The following is a 7,922-nucleotide window of genomic DNA, read 5'->3' as shown; positions in this document are numbered from 1 at the left end:
CATGGAACACATAAGCATGATATAAAGATAATTAAAAGTAATGTTAAGCCATAAAGTTGTATGTGATATGCGTGTACGATCAGTTACGGCTGCCACCATTCCATCTAGACTCATGTAAGAAAGTATTTGTTTTTTACGTCAATTGTTGCTATTGGTTCCGTTAATGATTAATTTCCTTTGGGAACATTGACATGATTATTAATTTGCCAGTTGAAATGACACATATACTCTCTTCATCAAAGATAGACACAAATTGCTAGAGTAACTCAACGGGACAGGCAGCATCTCTGGAGAGAAGGAATGGGTGACGTTTCGAGACCCGAAATGTCACCCATTCCTTCTTTCCAGAGATGTTGCTTGTCCTGCTGAGTTACGCCAGCATTTTGTGTCTATCTTCGGTTTAAATCAGCATCTGCAGTTCCTTATGACTTACTCTCTACATCATATCCTTGTTGAGATGTTATGTGTTTGCTTATCACTTCAGTGGTACAGAAAGTACTGAAGTCGACTTTCATTGAAATCATGATGAACAGCAAGATATTTATTTCTTCCCTAAAATGTTCTGGATTAACTTAGGCTTGTGATGGATAATGCACAGAGGTTATATCAGCAGAGTTTTAATTATCATTCTGCCTAAGTGTAATATATCTTTATTGGGCATTTCAAAGGTCAATTACTTTTATTGATACCTGCCACTGAAGTGAATAAGTTTAAATATTAACAGGGCAACGATTTTAATACCCACGTTTCAACATGCTATATCCTTACACAGTTTGCAGGTAGGTGTGTGTGGGGGGGAGGGAGGTGGGTGAGGGGGTGTGGGAGTGTTGGCGAGGGGGGTGTGGGGTGGGGGAGGGAAGGTGGAGAGGGGGGCTGTGAGGGAGGGGTCGTATGGGGGAGGGGGGTGTGGGGGGTTGGGGCGTTGTGGTGGAAAGGTGTGGGGTGGGGGAGGGGGTGTGGTAGGGGTGTGCGGGAGGGGGGTAATGGAGTGGGGTGGGGGAGGGAGTGTTGGGGAGGGGGGGGTGTGGGAGAGGGGGGTTATTGGGGAAGGGGGTATTTGGGAGAGTGAGGGAAGGGTGTGTGGGGGAGGGGGGTATGTGGGAGAGTGAGGGCCCTAGGAGGATGTGGGGGAGGGGGGTGTGTGGGGGAGGAGGTGTGGTGGATGGGGTGTGGGGGAGGGATGTGTGGCAGAGGGGGTGTGAGTGTGGGGGAGAGGGGTGTGGGGGGGGGGGCTGTGGAGGAGGGGGGTGTGGAGTGGGGGAGGGGATGGGAGAGGGTGGGTGGAGAGGGGTGCTGTGGGGGAGGGGGAGGTGTGCAGAGGTGTGGGGGAGGGGGAACCTTTAAAACCTTCATAACATTTGTAGTATTTCACCGATCGGAACAAAACTTATTTGACTTGCAGCAGAGGGGAATGGTGAGTAAGGTGGCGATAAATCGTAGTGCAATGAGGGATCGTTTTGGCGCAAATTTAATTACAACGCAGACAGGAAGTGGTCAAGATGAGAGTTTTAATCATATACTAGACCCCCTTGGGTCCCCCTAGGGCCCTCACTTTCCCACATACCCCCTCCCCCACACACCCCTCCCTCACTCTCCCAAATACCCCCTCCCTCCCCAACACTCCCTCCCCCACCCCCCTCCTTGGATCACACGGGACGGCTGGTCCCCCAACGCAATATTCCATCTCTCCACCAATATTGGTGGCCAGGGGGGGGGGGAGGGCTTTCTGGAGCGCTAGTATGGGTGTTGTGGGCTGAAGGGACTGGTTTCCAGAGGGCTAGTATGGACATTGTGGGCCGAATGGATTCTTGGGCTGGCGGCTCAGTCACTCAAGCCTGTTGTGCTGGCAGCTCACTCACTCACTCACGGCTGGTGGGCTGGCAGTTGACTCACGGCTATTCCTTGAAATTCCATTTCAAGCAGGGTGCAAGGCCACCAAATTCAAGTGCAGTTTCATACCATTTCAAGCAGGGTGCAAGGCCACTAAAAATAGCGAGTCGTGACCTCTCCCTCCTCCATCTTGCTGAGACTGAGCTACGCCCACACTTCTGGGTTTTTAGTCCCTCCCCCCGCCCACCAGAAGGGGCTTGGCCTTCAAGGCGCGATTGACAAGAGAGAGAATCTCAACATTTTTTTAAACACTAATAACTTTTATTTTTCAACGATGGGAAAAATCCTCGTCACCTGATGCGTGGTAGCGGCTTTTCTAAAATCAATATAAAGCGCAAACAGGAAGTGGTCAAGATTAGACATTTAATTATATAGAAGGCAAGGCAACGTTAATTAGGCAAGGCAACTTTAATTAGGCAGCACAGCTATAGCATTTCCAAACCAAAGGCAACACAGCTTTATCATTTCCAAACCAAAGGCAACACAGTTTTAGCATATCCATACCAAAGGCAACACAGCTTTAGCATTTCCAAACCAAAGGCAACACAGCTTTAGCATTTCCAAACCAAAGGCAACACAGCTTTAGCATTTCCAAACCAAAGGCATTTCCAAACTATATTTTCAAACCACATTAAGGGCACTGACAGGCCAGGTAAGGAAAAGAAAATGCATAGAAGGTTTAAATGGAACACATACAAACACTATACGGATTTATTTTCTGGAGAAGTGAATTGTGGGGGTGGCACTGAGGTGCATTGGTCAAGTTACTGCCTTACAGTGCCAGAGACCCCGGTTCGATTCTGGCTGTGGGTGGTGTATCTACGGAGTTTGTACGTTCTTCCTGTGACCTTGTGGGTTTTCACCGGGTGCTCTGGTTTCTTCCCACACTCCAATACCGTGCAGGTCAATTGGCTTCTGTAAATTGTCCCTAGTGTGTAGGATAATGCTGTTATACAGGTGTTTGCTCATCGGCGTGGACCAGATGGTCTGCTTCCAAACTGTCCCTCAAAAGTCGTAAGTGAGATTTTGATCTGTGAACAAGAAAACCTATCAATACTACATGTTTTTGAAGGAATGTTTTGTCCAATATTGGATTACGGTGTCATAGTCCCTAATTATTGATCGGGGAACCTAGAGAAAATTTGCTTCACTGGGAGGCGAGAACATGGAACCATCTTTTGAATATAGTAAACAATTGCCTTATAAAAATCTTTTATCTTTCAATCTTTATGTCAGCAAAATAGATGATAATCGAAAGATAAGACAAACTGATTTTGTTTGGTTTTCTTTCGATACGAAGCAGAAAACGCAGAGGATCATAGGGACACAGCTACCAGCCTTGGAGGGCATCTATCACACACGGTGCCTCAGGAAGGCCGTCAGCATCCATAAAGACTCCTCACACCCTTGTAACGGACTGTTCGAACTACTTCTCTCCAGCAGACGTTACAAGGCCTTCTACGCCCGAACCTCCAGACTCAGAAACAGCTTTATTCCCAGAGCTATGGCGGCTCTGAACCGGCCCTGCTGAGTGTCCCCCACCCCCGCTGGACTGTCTCCCTCGGATGGTCACGTAAAGTAAGTAAAGTAAAGTAAAGTAAAGTAAAGTAGCCTTTATTGTCATTCAGACCTTGCGGTCTGAACGAAATTTTTTTGCCTTGCAGTCCTACATATAGTAAAAAATGGCAAAAACACACACAAAAACACAAATTAACATCCACCACAGTGAGTTGAATACTCCTCACTGTGATGGAAGGCAAAAGTTTTAAGTTTTTGTCTCTTTCCTTCTTATTCTCCCTCTGTGCCGAGGCGATCCAGGCTTCGGATGTTGTGACCCCGCCGGGCGATGGTAAGTAATGTCAGTCCCGCGGCTGAATCCAAGCTCCGCGAACGGGCCGGTTCAGCTCCGCGGCCCGGGGTGGTCGAAGCCGCCGAAGCTGCGGCCCTCCAGTCCAGAGGACACGGCTGTTGTCGCGGGAGCTCTGCAGAACAGGTCACCAACCTGCGAGCTCCCGACGATGTCGTCCACCGGGCCCGCGGCCGGTCCTCCGAGGTCGGATCGCTGCTGCCGCTGCCGCTGCCCGCTCCGAGGTCTGGTCACCGCAGCCGCTGCCCGCTTCGGGGTCGGGTCACCGCAGCCGCTGCCCGCTCCGGGGTCGGGTCGCCACTGCTGTAGCTCTGAGGCCGCCAGCTCCACTATTAGGCCTCGGCGCAGGCGGAGACGGAGACGGGGGATACGACAAGAGAAGTCGCATCCCCCCGAAATAAGAGACCAAAACCATGTTTACTTCCCCCCACCCACACACATACACAATAAACCAAAAATGAACTCAAACAGGACAAAAGAACAACACAAAAAAGAAAAAAAAAAGACGGACTGCAGGCGAGCCGCAGCTGCTAAGGCAGCGCCGCCATCTGGTCACAAGGCTTATTCATTTATTTTACTTTTCTCTTACATCGGTTGGAAGCTGCATACTAAATCTCGTTGCACTGACGTGCAATGACAATAAAAGATATTATTATTATTATTATTATTATTATTAAAAATACACTGTCAGCTTTGTTGCTGTGCAGACTGACTGTATTGCTCATTGAATATGGGCAAAGTACAAGCAATAACATTCTCATACATCTCCTCTATGGCTGCTTGTTTGATTTACTGCTGGTGCCTGCTGCACACTATTGTTGTCCTGCTGTTTCAAGGACTGCCGCTCCTCACCATGGCTTCATTTTGTGGTTATCACCAGACCATGCAGTAAACCCTTCTCTCAGTTGGGGTTATGGCCTGAAATGTTGCCTATTTCCTTCGCTCCATAGATGCTGCCTCACCCGCTGAGTTTCTCCAGCATTTTTGTCTACCTTCTCAGTTGTAGAAGTTTGTTTTTGAAGAAGACTCGTTTTTTTTATCAAAGGTTCTAGTTTGCGGATGCACATGCTATCCATTACGTATTTTCTAGAAACTATATTCTAGAATCCAGCCTTCATTAAATTACCTACTCTCTCAGATAACCATGGGACTCTTGTGTTTGTTAGTAGGACATATGGTTTAGTTTAGTTTAGTTTAGAGATACAGGGTGGAATCAGGCCCTTTGGCCCACCGAGTCTGCGCTGACCAGCGATCATCCATACACCAATTCTATCCTACACACAGGGACAATTTATAGAAGCCAATTAACCTACAAACCTATACGTCTTTGGGGTATGGGAGGAAACCGGAGCACCGGGAGAAAATCCGCGCGTCACAGGGAAACATAGAAAATAGGTACAGGAGTAGGTCATTTGGCCATTCTAGCCAGCATCACCATTCAATATAATCATGGCTGTTCATCCAAAATCAGTACCCCATTCCTGCTTTGATCCCATATTCCTTGATTCCTTTAGCCCAAAGAGCTATACCTAACTCTCTCTTGAAAACATCCAGTGAATTGGCCTCCATTGCCTTCTGGGAGAACATACAAACTCCGCACAAACACTCAGGATCAAATCCAGGTTTCCGTCCCTGTAAGGCAGGAGGTCTACCACTGTAAGCTGTGCTGCCCTTGAGCTCCTTGGGAGCTATACCTCAGATTCCGATGGAAATTATGCACAATTTGCAAGTTAATATTAAGCTAAATTCACATAAGATTGTGGTCCAGGAATGCAGACTTGATAAACTTATCCTTTCAGTAAAAGTGGTGTTCAATTCTATAAATCTGTGTTGGAAGTCAGACAAGTAGGCAGGTTGTGACATTGATCAGGATGCATCACTGATATGATGCCAGTAGTGTCACATTGAAACCCTGCAGTTAATGCTATTGACCTCATGCATGACAAGACTTGTTCAGCAGCAGGATTGACTGCATACTGTTATTATCAAAAGGATCACAAACTACTTGCAGGTTGTAGTATGTTTGATACTGCAATGTGCAATCTTACATAAACTGAAGCCAGCATTGTACTGAGAATCAAGGAACATATTTCTTTCATGCAGCAACCAGTAAGTAAGTAAGTTTTATTTATATAGCACGTTTTAAGTCAACTCGCATTGACACCAAAGCGCTTTACATAAATTAAATAATAAGTCTCCATACAAATCATAGAAAAAGTTTTAAAAAAATGAATAAAATGGACACAACACATTATAGAGTTCAACACAAACGTCCCCCCAGCATTGAACGGACTCTTGACAAGGATGCATACAATGTTCCAATTGTCTGTTATGTGCACGTATATGACATAGTTGCCAAAAATAACAATAAACTTAAAGCATCAATTACTTTACAGAAATCATGATAGTTATACTGAACACATTTTAGACGTTAGACTTAGGAGCTCGGGAACAGGCCCTTCAGCCCACCAAATCCATGCTGACTATCGATAACCAGACACTAGCACTATCCCACACACTAGGAACAATTTACAATTAACAGAAGCCAATTAGCCTACAAATGATAATTGCTTGTTCCTAAGCTCCCCCCCCCAGTCTAAAAACACTGAATCGAGCACTTGAATCAACTATATTTTATTTTACCAAAACCACAGATCACACACTGTACCTATCCCATTGTGGGTTCGATCCTTGCATCTATCTGTTCAAGCCCTCTAGGCCTCGCTCAGACAGAGGCATTCCAGAAGGGTACGCGGTCCTGAGCACTCTTCCAGAAGATCGACCCTGAACCTCGTGATCACTTTTATATGTCCCGGGAACTCGAGGGCCGAATCACACGGGGGTTGGCTCTTAATCACCCAATTACAAATATCGAGTAATCCCATACATAACAGGCATTTCCCTCACCCAATGATACAACAGTTCAATACATTGTATTCACAACGGACTTCGATATGAAGTCAACTTGGAAACATTTACTCTGATTAACAGAAAACTCAGACAAGGCTCAACACCCCATCCAATCAACACTTAGCAGAGTCAGACTCTGCAACATTATTTACAAACTATTTACAAGATGTATGTCTGGTTTGCAGCCATCCAATCCATTCTATGCATTTAGCACCAGATTGACAGGGTTTGCAAGGTTTCCCATTCTGTACTTGCAAATTGTATCTAAGTTCCAGACTCCCTGGCACCTCTCGCACCCTGTCCCAGCTCTGCAGAGAGCAATTCCAATTTGACCAAATCTCCCAGCAACCCTGAAACTTAACCCCATTTTGAAGTTCTAGCTGGTCCAATTTAGCCAGGATTAACACAAACGTGCACATCTTTGGAGTGTGGAGGAAACTGAAGCACCCGGAGAAAACCCACGCAGTCATAGGGAGAACGTTTCAAACTCGGTACAGATAGCACCAGTACTCAGGATTGGACCTGGGTTGCTGGCACCGTAATGCAGCAACTATACCACTGCACCACTATGCTGTCCCTGATTTTAAACAGCATGAATATACTATAATCAAAGATGAATATATTTAGTTGAAGAAATTATGTACGGGATAGTGGAGCTCATTTACAGTTATGAAATAATGATTCTGCTTTTGCTATCTGCTCACGTTGTTCACCTAGATGTCCTTACTAGACTGCCATACTAACCTGAACACGGCCGATCCCGTCTGATCTCGGAAGCTAAGGTGGCTCAGGCCTGGTTAGTACTTGGATGGGAGACCGCCTGGAATACCAGGTGCCGTACGATACCAAGACCTGAATGGTGGAACAGATGGAGGATGATGACTGACTTTAGTGGAGTGTCACAACGCTGGGAAGGCGGATGAAGGCTGCAGCAGAAGAGGGTCACCGGTCGTCTTGGATTCCAAGCCACTGGATTCTGACCCAGATCTGTCAAGGCCCATGTGGTAGATGTATGTGCACCAGTCTCCCCACGTTAAACAAAGTCACTCACGGGCGTCCTCTATGAGAGGACAGTCATACGCGTTTCGAGTGACCGCCGATGATGAAAAGAAGACGTCCTTAACCATATAACCATATAACCATATAACAATTACAGCACGGAAACAGGCCATCTCGACCCTTCTAGTCCGTGCCGAACACGTATTCTCCCCTAGTCCCATATACCTGCGCTCAGACCATAACCCTCCATTCCTTT

General features: G+C 46.5%; 1 pseudogene; it reads left to right on the top strand.

Moving 5' to 3' along the window:
• Positions 1-7,393: 7,393 nt before the first annotated feature.
• On the top strand, positions 7,394-7,511 carry LOC116975674 (annotated as a pseudogene).
• The last annotated feature ends 411 nt before the right edge of the window (positions 7,512-7,922 follow it).

Source organism: Amblyraja radiata, chromosome 7 (genome assembly GCF_010909765.2).
Source record: "Amblyraja radiata isolate CabotCenter1 chromosome 7, sAmbRad1.1.pri, whole genome shotgun sequence".
Classification (NCBI taxonomy): domain Eukaryota; kingdom Metazoa; phylum Chordata; class Chondrichthyes; order Rajiformes; family Rajidae; genus Amblyraja; species Amblyraja radiata.
This window is presented reverse-complemented; position numbering and strand designations above follow the sequence as displayed.